The sequence below is a fragment of the Vanessa cardui genome, chromosome 8 (genome assembly GCF_905220365.1).
Source record: "Vanessa cardui chromosome 8, ilVanCard2.1, whole genome shotgun sequence".
NCBI classification, from domain to species: domain Eukaryota; kingdom Metazoa; phylum Arthropoda; class Insecta; order Lepidoptera; family Nymphalidae; genus Vanessa; species Vanessa cardui.
The window spans coordinates 12,919,866-12,935,397 of record NC_061130.1 but is presented as its reverse complement, the minus strand read 5'-3'; the positions used below and the strand labels follow the sequence as shown (position 1 = coordinate 12,935,397).

The 15,532-nt window shown below is 31.9% G+C and overlaps 1 protein-coding gene across 1 annotated transcript in view; it reads right to left on the bottom strand.

The window, feature by feature from the left end:
- The window catches only part of LOC124531744, a 90,958-nt gene extending 76,829 nt beyond the window's left edge, over window positions 1-14,129 (bottom strand). The window contains exon 1 of the mRNA XM_047106257.1: window positions 13,900-14,129. The gene's annotated coding sequence lies outside the window, so the exon portion shown is untranslated. The remainder of the gene's footprint in view (window positions 1-13,899) is intronic.
- Window positions 14,130-15,532: the final 1,403 nt, after the last annotated feature.

Below are 15,532 nucleotides of genomic sequence, written 5' to 3'. Positions count from 1 at the left end.
TGGGTGTTTGTGGTACCGTCGTTACATCTGATTTTCCATAACATTAGTGCTTTAGCTACTTACATTATGATCAGAGTAATGTATGTGATGTTGTCTCACATTTATTATTATTTATTTATTAGATAATATTCTGCATGCATTGTCTATTTTAATTCGTTTGTAAACTTTTATCCAACTGTCAAAACAATCGGTTAAACGTTTACGTGGTGGTAGGGCTTTGTGCGAGCTTGTCTGGGTACTTACCAAACACTCATAAAAATATTCTAGCGCCAAAGAGTAATATTAAGTTTTGTTGTGTTCCGGTTTGAAGAATGAGAGAGCTAGTGTAACTAAAAGAACATCACATTTAAGCTCTGAAAGTCGATAGCGGATAGGCTATATAAGTAATGATTAATATATCTTATAGAATCAATGTATCTGTGCGACAGCATTTACCAGCGTATGCTTTAAAAATGGTATAAACGTTGATATGCTAGAGCGCATTTTAGCGACGAGTTGCAACGTGGATATATTCTAAGCGGATGGTGTAGAAGTCAATTTATCCCAAATATATAAATAGATATATTGCCATCGATTTTTACATGTAACTTAAGAGTAAAAAGCTTCATTGTTACATCTGTGTGATTAACTTGTATCTTTATAAAAACTGACGCCAATTAAAAGCTTATATAATATTGATGAGATTTTAAAATCACTAGTGAGTAAGGCTAATACAATGACAACAGACAGCTTTCGATCGTTTTCACGGAACGTTCTGTACATTTATAGGATAGGATTGCGCGCCAAACGCTCAAACACCAAGCAATAAAGCGCTGCCAGCGCTTGTTTCCGATCGCTTTGATCGTCCGGTTGTCATTGTAGTTAAAACAGTTTGCCGGACAGTTGAGCCCATATGTACAATTTAATGCCATTAAGTAAGCAATTGAATTGAATGTACAATTTAAATTTAGTGTTCCGGCTTGCATTGATCATATTCTTAAGAAAGAGATCGCGTTTATTATGTTATGTTTATTTCAACTTGCAATGTCAATATATCCTTCTTATGTATTCCATTTTTAAATTAGATATTCGATACTATACTAAAATATGGTAGATCATGTAACTTATACTAGACAATGTTATAAATGATAAGAGATTTGATCGTTGACACATTTATTTTAGGATCAACAACAGGCGCCAGTAAATAAAACTAAATAAATAAATGAAAAAAGTCGTTTAAATTTACAGAAAAATCAAATAAATATTTAAGCCCATGACACTTACTTATATAGATTATAATAAATGTAATCGTGATTTTAATGTATAGCTTATTTTAATCTAAGTTAGAATAAATCAATCAAACCTTAGATATACATATTTCATGCGATTGACTAACAGCTGATTTATATTGTGCATTACTAACAGTTTTTATTAATATATGTATATTTATTTATAATACAACACTCTTTTACTTAACTATTAACAAAAACAAAAACAGCTTGTAAATTCCCACTACTGGGCTAAAGGCCTCTTCTCCCTTTGAGGAGAAGGTTTGGAACATATTCCACCACGCTGTTCAAATGCGGGTTGGTAAATACACATGTGGCAGAATTTCTATGAAATTTGTCACATGCAGGTTTCCTCACGATGTTTTCCTTCACCGCTGAGCACGAGATGAATTATAAAGACAAATTAAGCACATGAATAAGCGGTGCTTGCCTGGATTTGAACCCGCAATCATCGGTTGAGATGCACGCGTTCTTACCACTGGGCCATCTCGACTCTAACTATTAATATCTACTTTAATGTTACTTCCAAAATTTTGAAAACAATTTCGTTGTCTTGTCTTATTATTTTTCGCAAATAGTGATGATGCTTATCGTAGATTATTCAAGCTCCAGATCAATGGCATCGCGTCAATTCGTTGTTATATTTTATTTATTTAGCTTTTGTCCTCGTGTGGTCACAAATGAGATTCTTGTCGGTTTTGCATTTACATTTCGAATCAGTGTTAGCTTAACAATAAATCTAATCTTGTAAATTGACTGTATTGATTGAAAAGTGTCTGTTACTACTTAAATAAAGTCTGATTTGCTTATAATTAGATTATTAACACATCTTATTAAAACATTCATTGTAAGAGGTAAATATGGTTTGTGTATTATAGTACTTTTTGTAGTGAGCCGTCAAAAGATAACATAACGTTTTCTTTGTTCCATAAAGAGAGTTTGTCTAACTCGTGTTAAATCTACCCAGCTGAATTAATTAAATGGCCAGTGAAGTTATAGCCTTTATAAAGGATCCTACTTTAAGCTTCAAACCAAATTTCTAGGACGATGTTTGTCGTAAATTATCAGATGTGAAGTTTGGCACGGCACTATCAAATTTTGATTAGGATTTTGCTAGATATTGGGTGTAAAGACCTTGGGAATACTAAATATTGTTTTTACCCTCAATAATTTAAGCTTCAATAGAACCAACTATTATTGGGTTACTCAGCGATGTGTAGTTGCTGATTCAGTGGCCTTGATTCATGACTTCGTTAACTTATACATTTAAGATTTTCGTCATATTGGTGGAATTCAAATGTAGTAAATCCTCGAATTAATTAGTATTCTTTAACTAAAAAGGAGTTGTTTTAAGAACGTGTTGGAAGTTCGTGGTTTAAAAATTTCAGATTGCTATATAGCGGGAATATGCTAGGACTCCTGCCAACATTCCTCAGTAGGGTTTCGTACTTATGCAAATTAAACGAAACAAAGTTATTGTTCAGTTAATCATGTGTTCTGCATATTAATAAGGCAACGTTAACATAGTACATTATAGCTCTCAAACTTACTAATGCAATTACTTTGAAATCGATTTATTTAATAAACTGTAAACCGCAGATTTGAAGTAGGTTTTTATATGTATCCTCAATCTTAAGCAGTGTTCAAAAATTACAAATAATTATTTTTTTAAAATAATTATTTGTAATATAACAAAAATATAAAAGTATAAGTTTTAGTTTAATTTTTGGACTTTTCTATTGATATAACGATTTAAGAAATATTGAATACATTAAATATAAATTTTACCAGATCGGCTATACATAACCTTTATCATTTAAGTTACTGTTTATTCTTGCAGTTCTATTGTTATTATTGTTTAAAAAGACTGGTTTTGATACACAGAGTTATAACTAAATGTCAAAACTATGAGGGAACAGCCTGTAAATATAGGTATTACTGCTGAGCTGATCAAGCTGGTAAAAAATAAAATCTGGTCGATGGTAGGGCTTTGTGCAAGCCGCCGGCCTGAGTAGGTACCACCCACTCCTCAGATATTCTACCGCTAAACAACAGTACGCAGTATTGTTGTGTTCCGGTTTGAAGGGTGAGTGAGCCAGTGTAACTATAGGCACAAGAAACATATCATCTTAGTTTCCAAGGTTGGTGGCGCATTAACGATGTAAGAATTGTTAATATTTCTTACAGCGTCATCGTCTATGGGTGATGGGGACCACTTACTACCATCAGGTGGCTCGAATGCTCGTCCGCCAACCTATTCCATAAAAAAATCACTGTTCTGTTTGCTTAATTCATGTGAGTTTTTATGTGTTAGTGTTTATATTTATCACCTTATGATAAGTACCGGAAACGCTATGAAGATTTTTTTACGTGTCTGCTGAAATGATACCAAATATGTCTAACAGCATTGGAACTGCGTGGTGAAATAAGTTTGGAACCTTCTCCTTAAAGCCAAGCGCAAATTAAATTCACAGTTGATTATTGAATTATCTTTAAAAAAATGTATTCATAAAAAACGGAATTATACTAACGAAATAATAAAATATATTTCAATGCTATCGTGATCTGTCCCAATTAGGTATACCATTCAGCATTTAAGTTATGTTTGAAAGCCGAGCACTGATTTTCAATGGTACATATATATTTAGTTAGTACAATATAATAACTCGACCACAGCAGTGAGTTTCGGGCAACGATTTTATGTTTTATTATCAATCCTTAGATAACATAATATATTTTTAACGTAGAAGAATAATGATCCAGAAAAGAAACCGTTAATTTGAATAGCATTATCTGTTTTCTTTTTCGCAATCTGTTTACTTTTTAAAACCCAAGCGTTATCCTTGATAAGTACAAGAAGAGAGAATCAGATGTTTCTTTTACTCCTCACAAGTGTGGACGACAACGTGAGACTATGTTGGCATTTGGCAGTCGTCCACGTAAACCGCCTAGAGTACAATCCAAGCATACACTACACTATCGTTTGACAGAAGAATAGATCCAATTGGTCACTTATTATGACGCACAAAACACACCTTAACATTAACAATTAAGTTTAGAATGGCTTTGGCACCACAGATGTCGACTTTGTACATAGCTTATAGATCAAAATTATAATGTCCAATTGAATTGGACAATGAAATGATTAAGAGCCATTCCAAAAATATACAACACTTAAATAATGAATCAGCTCTTGATTATGGAAGTGATTTGCTACAAGCATTTGGCATTTATCTTTACTAGACTTCCTAGAAAGCAATTGAGATTGTTTAAAATGAACGCCGCCGTTTATATCGGTATGAGAATTAAACAGCGGTTGCGCCTTAATGAAATTCGCTCGATTCTTTTTTTACTTGTCCTTTTGATTGATAAAAGCTGTTTTCATCATTTAATAAATATTTTATATTTGACCAATAGCTTTCAATATTCATTTAATGTTAATCATATTTAATTTTATCGGTTTTGCGTGAAATTCAACCATTTAGTTTTTGTATGTATCTGTAGCACAGTAATTGATTAATATATGAGTCTCTTATATTCTCATTTATCTAAAAAAATGTTTCAGCATTTATGTGATTTTAATAATTCTTATGTTATATAATTTGAGCATATATATCAATATATATAAAACTCTTCCGTTACTGAGTGACTGACAGACAACGCACAGCCTAAACCACTGAGCCTAGAGACTTACTATTTGACACACATATACCATGTGTTTCCTAGAAGTGCACTAAAAAGGGATTTTTCAAAATTCCCACGGGATGGAGAATAAATGAAATTTATATTTTCGAACCAAAGTTTAGCTCTATCTTCGTAACTACAATTAATAAGGGTTTTAAATTTAGCATGCAAGTAGGTTATAACAATAACTAAAAATTATTTTTAGGATATTTCGGTATTTCCAATAGGGATAAAAGTGAATTGTATTATTTCTTGAAGTCTTGTATGATATATTTGTTAAAAAAAAATTTGACGAGATATCGATTGTTGGATCTTGACGTTCTATGAATGATCACGGGCTCCGTTCTATGAATGATAACGCTGAATATTATTGTAATACACATCTGAGTGAGAGAAGGTTAATATAAGGCTTTCGTAAATATCTGTTGTAACTACAAAATATAATAACTTCAAAAGTCCGTATCGACCAGGTTACTGGTATTTGCGGGAATAAAAAAACTAACAAGAAGTGTCGTGGGACACCTGATTGGAACTGATGATATTTCATTACCAATGTTTAAGAAGAAATTGAAAACCGTATATAAAAGAAAAAGATCGAGAGAAAAATAAAGACAGGGCATAACGCTTTTCTAATGCGCCAGTTTACTCTACTGCAAGCCGCGCAAAAGAACTTGATTCCAAATTACTACTAGATGAAAACACGCCTTCAGCACACACGGTCTATCTTTTACTTTTCATACAATATTTATATTTTTCATAAACATCGATTTTTAAATTGGGTAATTTTGGATAAGTTTCCATCGAGTCTACCGCAGAAGCGTTATTATTTGGAATACATTTACTGAACGCACCCGTTAACGTCAAACATTGAACTGACATATCGTAATTTATTTTTTATTTAATATCGAAATATCTCGATTACACGAATTTTCGAAGTACGAGGACATATTTTTTGACTACAATCTTAATTTTTTACAATAGGCTATTTGACTGGTTTTTAAAATCAATTTTATATTATTTAGTAGAAGTTAAGGAACCCAGTTAAAGTTGTGTTTTCGATTTCTAGTACATATTTGCCGAAAAATATCATATTAAAAATTCCATATTTAAATAGCGCGCAAAAACGCTACTTGGACAATATGGCGCTGCAATGGGGTTGGTCACTTTGCTGTATTTTCATCTGTGGTACATAGTAGTAAAGCAAAGTTTACAAGAAAGTGACTTCATCATAAGCCCAGCCAATCGGGAGCGTTTTGTGTCACGTGACAAACGTTTGTAAAAATGCATTTTTATTTATGGATTCTTGAATAAATTAAGTATTATTTTCAACTTTCATTAGTAAAAAACCCTTTTTTAAAGTCATAATATACACTGATTACCATAATTCACAACTTATTTTTCGCATTGTCAAATAGCCTATTGTGTTTAAGATTCGATGTGGTCTATCGTAGACTAGAATGAAATTATTATTAAAGATATATGAATAATATGAATGGTTTGTATGTCATGTAGCGCTCAGGAGGATGTTGTGATTAGATAAATATTTCGCTTGCGTTCGAAAGTCTGAGCACATCTTACTATCCCAAGTATAATGACATTTTAAAGATGTAGTACATATGTTCGTTTACAACAATCTATTCAAATTAGTTGACATTTAATTTTTATGGCATGTTAGCATACAGTTACGATATGGTAGATAGTAGTATGCCTATTAAGTTGAAAACATTTTATGAAATTCGACTTATTAATATAGTGAGAACTAACAAAAGTATTAGATATTTTACATGGAATTTGTCGGTCTTGACAAATTTACAAAATACACTAGAAATCTCAAATAATGATAACGGTTCTGTTTAAAAAAGTCTCAACAACCTTGTAAAATGTTGGTTTATGTTACCTACTAATTCAATGCAACTGTACATTATAAATTAAAATATACAGAATATTAAAACATAGTAATTTTATAACATTTGTAACCTTCTTAAATTAAATTAACTATATACTTCTAATATTGTCAAATAGCTTTTTCTTATTGTGTTAAAATATTTGAGTGCATTTTATGTTTTATCAGTCGGTGGAAACTTCGCTGGATAATGTGATATCTAAGCTGTATTATATAATTAGATTATATTTTATATCTGTTTGTTTCCCAAATATTAGATAACTAAGATTCAAATTTCTTATAGATCTTGAGAGAGAATAATGTGATTAAAGAGGGAGAAACAAATAATTAATATTCTACAAGTATATTACATACATCATATCCCATTAAATACATGAATATGGTATGTTAAACGTTTTCCTTGTTAAAATGTCGTTTTGAGTCGTACAAAGTCGGGGCGGTCACGAGTAACACACGAACTAACGAGCTTATGTGCGCAGACGCTCGTTTGCGACAATCCGCAGCCATTGACGGCTGATTGCTTAATTGCTCCGTTTAATCAAATACCACTTAAGAAACGCACGCAAGCTGTGTTTAGACGCAACCGACTTATCGATAAACTTCGGTGGGCCGTGTTTAAAGCTTTATAGAGGACGATTTTATTACAAGACTCACTTTAATGTTCAGTTTAAATACAGCCTACATATACACTTCATGCATGGGATCATTTTATAGGGACCGTAATAAAATCTATGATCATATTGATTTACGAAATGATGTAGGAATTAGATTCATTCACATAATTATAATACATAAATTTACATAAGAATTAATTTCAACTAGAATTTAAAAATATAAATATGAAAGGATTTAATAAAATTACCTACTTTACTTGGTGGTAGGGCTTTGTGCAAGCCCGTTTGGGTAGGTACCACCCACTCATCAGATATTCTACCGCCAAATAACAGTACTCAGTATTGTTGTATTCCGGGTTGAAGGGTGAGTGAGCCAGTGTAACTACAGGCACAAGGGACATAACATCTTAATTCCCAAGGTTGGTGGCACATTGACGATGTAAGGTAATATATCTTACAGCGTCATTGTCTATGGATGATGGTGACCACTTTTCATCAGGTGGCCAACCTCAATCGATAGACTGAAATATTTCATCGTCGTTTGTTAGATCGCTTGAATAGAAGCGTAGTTATGGTATTTTCCATCAACCAGATCTTATATCAACAGAAGAGACAATAAGATACGGTATTATGTAGAGAAATGTATTTGCACTTTTTATGGCAACACTGTGTGACGTGAAGTTCGTTATTATTGTCAGTGGTTACTAAACATAGTCATTCGGTAAAGTACTTTGAACAAGGATATAGTTGTTATATAGATTAAATAATAAATATTTTAACTATAACTTTATTTATTTTAATATTTCAATTTGAGATAAGTCGTGTAATAATAGAACATAATAAGAGTACCTACTAAACAGCAGTTCGATTCTGTGGTGGAATACACATGTGGCAGAATTTCTATGAAATTTGTCACATGTAGGTTTCCTTACGATGTTTTCCTTCACCGCAGAGCACGAGATGAATTATAAAAACAAATTAAGCTCTTGAAACACCAGTGCTTGCCTGGGTTTGAACCCGCAATCATCGATTAGGATGCACGCGTTCTAACCACTGGGCCATCTCTTCTGTATAAATTGACCTAATATTAAGCGTAAATACGTGTATGCTATAAATTTTATAATTATTACTTATAATTTTGTAAGTGTCGCATAACAAATCCTAATATTTCACGCTCATTTTTTGGTGCGAGATTCGAGTTTCTTGATATAGAATAGTTCAATGGATCACTTGCAAAGATATAACTATATTTGTTAAAGTTCCTCATTTTTAATGATTAATCAACTAATGTAAGAGGTATTATCTATTACATTAGTTACTGATTATTTTAATTGATTTATTGTTGATTAGTTGAATGGTTATCTTACTTAAATTTCAGTAACCATTGTTTACTTCAAATATGGTGCATTGGTCATAAATTCATTGCGGACAAAGAGCCTACGGCCAACGTGCAAACATTGCAGTCTTGCCAGATGTGATTATTTATTTAGGTGTGTTAAAGTTGAGTCTTTATTGAGGTTTTACAGACTTAGTTCGGATATACTTTTTATAAAGTTTGTATTTTTAATATAACCGCTTGTTGAATTTATTTTATTATTGTGATAGATTTATTACACTGTATATCCTATTTTTTAAAATCTGTTGTAAATTGTAATTTTAGATACGTATTTATAGTAGCAAATGTTAATGTCATTTTTTCAGGATAATATCTGAAATTTCAGTATAGTTGGATATATTTAACAAGAGTTGTATCAAGATTAATATATTCTGTAAATTAATTTATGTGTTTATTTAAAATAATCTCTGAATAAGACATTTTGTTTTCGTTAGCGTAATTGGTATTTTATTGTTCAAAGGAGCTTATGAAATATCCGCTCTGATAAAGATTTTTTCTTTGATATATTTCACCTTTAGAACAATAGGTATATTTTTGTTTCGAATGCTGTAAATTACTGAATATAAACGAAGAAGCTATTTTCAACAATTATCATTAATGATATATACTATACGTATATACTATACGTTTATATCTCGTATACTCATATTTTATTTTGATAGAAAAAGGAGTACCTTATATGTAAAGTAACAGCCTGTAAATTATCCACTGATGAGTTGAGAGGCCTCCTCCAATGCGGGTTGGTGGAATGCACATGTGGCAGAATTTCTAAAAAATTAGAGACATGCAAGTTGCCTCACGATGTTTTCCGTCAACGCCAAGCACGAGATGAATTATAAACACAAATTAATATATATATATATATATATATATATATATATATATATATATATATATATATATATATATATATATATATATATATTTGAACCCGAAATCATCGGTAAAGATGCACGCGTTCTAGCCACTGGGCCATCTCGGCTCCTTATATATATCGAATAACTTAGGTAACGAGTCCGTTTTATTTTAATATTTTGGAGATTGCTAAAAATTCAATCATAAGTATACAAGTATATTGTAGTAAGTGTTTATTTTAAAGGAGAAAAAAATGTAGAACCATTTTAAGTGAAGTAAATTCATGTAATAACAATTATTACCTAAACTAAATAATTAAATGTTTTATTGCCTTTGTAAATGCTTTTGTCAGCTGTAGGCTACCTGTTTAATTTTATAGGATGCGGAATATTTGATCATATTTAAAAACATAAATTACTTAATTCACCTAAAATACAGCCTAATAACTTTGTAGCTAACGCGTGCTAAGTTACCGAATTTCTTTTGAAGACTTCCCCTCAGCGGGGACTTGCAAATTTAGTAAGAGACACTAAAGACCACAATTGTGTGTACAAAAACAGTTGTACTTCTAAATTTTTGCTCATATCCGTACACAACATATGGTAATATTTGAAACGTCAATAGGTCAATGGTAAACGAGCCGGATCTCCCGGGCTATTGTCGTACTCCTAACACATGTGATAAGCTTAAAAGTCGGGGTAAAAAAAAGGAATATTACTAATAACTTCTTCATTTTAAGGTATTGCTATTTTTTTAAAACTGTCACCACAGAAGAGAGATGGTGTGAAAGACTTTGCGAACCACAGAGGATGTTCGCATTACGTCACACCATCTAAGACAAATACAGCGCACATACAAATAATAGAAATTCTTATGTAAATAGATTTTATCATACCTATATCCATACATAATTCTTCAAGAGTTAATTTGGGCCCCCTATTGTATATGTATATGTTTTTTATTTATTTTTTAATTTAGATTTATATAATTATGTTCATATATTGTTTTATATTGTTAATTCTTTATTAATTACCGCCTTCATTCTTTTCTGATTAACCTAAAGGTTGACTGGCAGAGAATGCCTTCCGCAGGTATTAAGTCCTTTTGTCCCATAAACTTTGTAGTGATCAATAAAGTATTTAAATAAAATAAATAAATATACCATTATGTACATTATGCCAAAACTCTGTTCGGCTATATGCAAAGAAATCAATTTATAGAAATGAATAGGAATGATTATAACGGCTTTTTATACTTACTGCTTCACTCGACAAATAATCCTATAAAATGTTTGAAAATAAACATATATATAAATATAACATATAGTAAAGCAAAGCAAGTGATTTAGAAACGTGGCTATCAATTACTTAAATCTAATTTTTCCATATATCTCGCCTGCTCTATTGTCTGAGCACAGAGGTTCTATTTACGGAGGGACGGACTCGTGAATCATGTCAGTGCTAAATGGTTTACATTAAACACTAGAATGAATCACTTTAAATCTCTCTGTATAACATATTTTGACAATAATTATAACCACATTGTGAAACTCATGCGAGTACATATTTTTGTTAATGAACGCTCGGTATGAATGACGGTGGAAACTACTGACGGTCCTGTACGAAACATATTATATTTCGCAAGCGTATACGCAAACACAGATGTGCTCTCTATTCCGTAACTCTCAAAATCCGATAGTGCACGATAAGTTAATTTTAGTATGAAAAAAATAAAAGCTCATGTAAAAAATAATGTTAAATAATCATATTACTCAATACAATATTATATTCAAGATAAACTATAGTTATACTAACTATAGATTATATTCACATAAAAATCAACTCTAGCTTCAATATATTAGAATAAATATCACATTGTCTCGACCCATGTACTTATATTATATATTCTAAATAAGCGTATCTATATTTCTCCATTTATTAAATGCTATGATTTTGTAAATAAAGTCCAACATATGTAGCTGTAGCTATTAAAAATGTATGAAGACCTTAAAATATCGTTAGTTATCAATAATTTTCAATATACGGGTCACGTAAATTTTAAATTCGATCCTGAATTATTGTACGGATGGGATGTACGACAATATTCATCCCACAAACATCTCATCGTCGTCGATGATGACGAGGTACTTGTATGTGTAAATGAAATTGCAAGCGTGATTTACAGTGATTTTGCCCAGTAGGGTATCTAGTGTCCGAGGTCTGGAATTACAAAACAAACGCTAACGCTCGGACCACAGCGGTAAACACGTGTGGCCTATTTAAATATTTGTGATAGGTGGAGATCGAAGCTGTGGCAGCAGTGCACGCGGACAATGGCAATGATGACTACGCAAATTTAATGTTCCAAGGGAAATAATGACAGGTTGTTAATGTGCCAGTACTTGGCAATTATTGGAGTCAATTCCAAGTTGCCATTCCACTCCGGGATAGTGAACATGTAGATGGTTTATTCGGGATTATTTTTTTTAAAACTTAATAAGCATGTGAAATAGGGTACGCCACTCCGAGGTCCCGGGTTCGATTCCCGGCCGAGTCGATATAGATTATCAGTAGTTTTCTATGTTGTTGGGTCTGGGTGTTTGTGGTACGTTCGTTACTTCTGATTTTCCATAACACAAGTGCTTTAGCTACTTACATAGGGATCAGAATAATGTATGTGATGTTGTCTCATATTTAATTTTAAAAAAAAAAAGTGAAATGAAGTTGGTGCCCGGCATTGAAATGGTAATCTACGATTTTTGACTAATTTTTTTATTAATCAGTTTTGTAATATTTGTTCGCTAGGTTTATAGGGTACATGATGGTAAGTGGTCACCTCTGTATATAAACATTGGAACCAAAAGTAATATTCGCAGTTCCACGATACAGCTACTTCTTTTTATATGGCCAATGCGCCACCAACCTTGGAACTGAATTAGTATGTCCTTTGAGCCTGTAATTACACTGGCTCACTTTTAAATGAAACACGACGACATTAAGTACATATTAGCATCTCGTAGATAACTTCGTATCAGATATTAAAGACAACAATTGCGTGCTCAAAAACAGATTCTATTCTCTACACTTGCTCTGATCCGTATATGGTAAATATTAGAAGCGTCAATAGCGCAATGATTCACGGACTGCCGACGTAAAAGACTATCCAGACCTCCTGGGCTACTTTCGTACAAGACACCCCCCCCACACAACTGACGAACAGAAAAGTAGGGGTAAATAGGATTATTAGTTTACTTTTAGAGTAGCTATATAGTGAGACATATCAGGCACTTTACATAGTTACCACGAGTTCTCTTTACTGTTTTCTTAATTTAACAAAAAGGTAAATTAAGATTAATATTAATTATATTAACGTACAGCTCTCATGTACTGTAAGTAAATTGTTCCGATCAATTGCGACGTCGTCATTACAGTTACAAGCCAAAATTATATTGATTAATTATTATTAATTGTGTGTCGCGTTCATAATGCCCCCATGCGTTTTTTTTTCTTAAATAATTAAAATAATTGTTTTATTACTTTTTCAATTAAAATTTATAAGTTATAAATTTAAGTAGGATATCATAAACAGTTTTGAAGTGTAAAAATTTTTAAGAAAAACCACCAGTAAATTCCGTATACATACTTTCGGATAAATAACGATACATATTCGTATAATATTTTTTATACTATAGTATTGTTGCCAAAATGTGTAAGAGTAGGTGGTACCTACCAAGACGGGCTATATCCTACCACTAAATAGTGAGTGGCATAAGTACCCTAATATTTATATTATGATGATCAATTATGCAGTAAAGACGTTAATGCGTAACGAACAAACTCACATGCTAATAATATTGTTTCAAAGCATGCAATTCCATGTAAATAATTTACACCGGTAATTATTTTTAAAGAATAATGATTAAACGTCGGTGTTTAATAATCTTTCACTGAGGCATTATATTTAATAAATAGCATGTAGAAATTTTAATACACTTTTGTTAATAAAACAAATATTATAATATATTGTTTTAGTTTGAAACAATAATTAAAATGATCTATTCAAAGTTAATGTATTTATTAACTGAACTGAATGAAATTAGTAAATATGAAACTTATTATTATATGGATATATTTCTCATAGAAAAATTAAAATAATAATACGATTACGGAATAAACTTACTCATTTTGCAATAATCGTAATACTCCAATGAAAATGTCCTATTGTAGAACAGTTACAAATCTACGTAAATGGCACGTATATATTCACAAAGCACAACATTAATAGCACAAATTGCATCCAATATTCAAGCGCACGAAACTTTCTGAAAACTTCGACGGTATGCTAACGTGCCTGCGTGAAACGTAACGCAACACGAAACGCGCGCGTCCTACTTGGCGTCCGACGCGAGAATGAAATTAAACATCGAATTCGAGCAAGCAACTACGTCATTACCAATTTATCGCCACAAACTGCTCCTAAGCGGTGTGCTTTTTTGTTACCGGCATGTGCTGGTCTTATCAGAACAGATGCAACTATAGCAAACTCCCTAATATGTTTATCAATGAGATATTTTTAATAGTTTAGCTCCTATAAAGGTACGCTATTGTTACTATAGATAAATCTAGTTGTTTTTTATTAGATATATATTTTAGTAAATCAAGACGGTGGTTATGACATAGTCAATCGTTTTAATTTGTATTACACCTGTTTGAAGATTGAGGGAGCTGGTGTAATTACACGGTGTACATAATATCTTATATCCCTTTGTTGACGGCGCGTTTACGGAGTGTTTAATATCTCTTGCATTGCAATATAAGTAATTCTGTTGGTGTTGGTTGTTCAATTAAATTAGATAAATTAGCCCGACTACAGCAACCCTCAGCGTAGAGCTATGAAGCATCGTTTCGACAAAATATTATTATATTGTATTTTATCAGCAGTTAGAGTTTGTGTCTATAAAACAATTTATACATGTTTTATTTATCAAAAGTAATGTCTGTAAAATAGTGTTATTTCAGTAAATGCTTTTATTATGCAAAATAAAATTATAGTTTTTCACTATGTAGTGAAAACACAAGGGATATACTTTTCTTAGAAAGAAAAATATTTAGTTCACAAGAATAAACATCTTAAAATGTCTTTCAAGACGTGTTCTTTACGTCGTTCTCTTCATCGCAGACAACGAAATAAAAAATTAAGAGATTTTCAACATGTTCTGCAAATCAAACGAAATATTATTATTCTTTATAAAAACACAAGATTATTTTAACAAAAAGCATTATGTCAAAAGCAAGTTCTTCATTCATGATAAAACCATTAATATAGCGATCAAAACTTAATCAGCGGTACCTCTACAAAATGTAATAGCAAGTTATGCCTCATGAATACCTAATGCAGAGCAACAATGAAGTCTAATTTGGCATTTTAGATTGCAACGTTGCTTGTGTTCGTCGAGAATAAGCTTAAACAAGTCTCGAAACATCGTTCGTATTTTTTGCCTATCTCTTATTATAAACAACTGTAGATAAACTACTGACGTAACTCTGCTTCAAGTACATAAGTATATAAAACCTTATTATTAAAATGTTTGTATTGTGTCTACTAAATGGAAAAGTAGTTGGATGTGGATTTTAACGGAAACCGAATTTGCCCGATTCTAATCCGGATCAGTTGTAGCGAATGTTCAGGTGTTTAATTTGTATGTGCCATTTCGTGACGGCGGTAAAAGAAAACATCGAATCTTGCATTTGTTAGACAAAAATCTCCCACGGGTATCCACCAAACCCCTCTGGAGCAGCGTGGGGCACGCTCC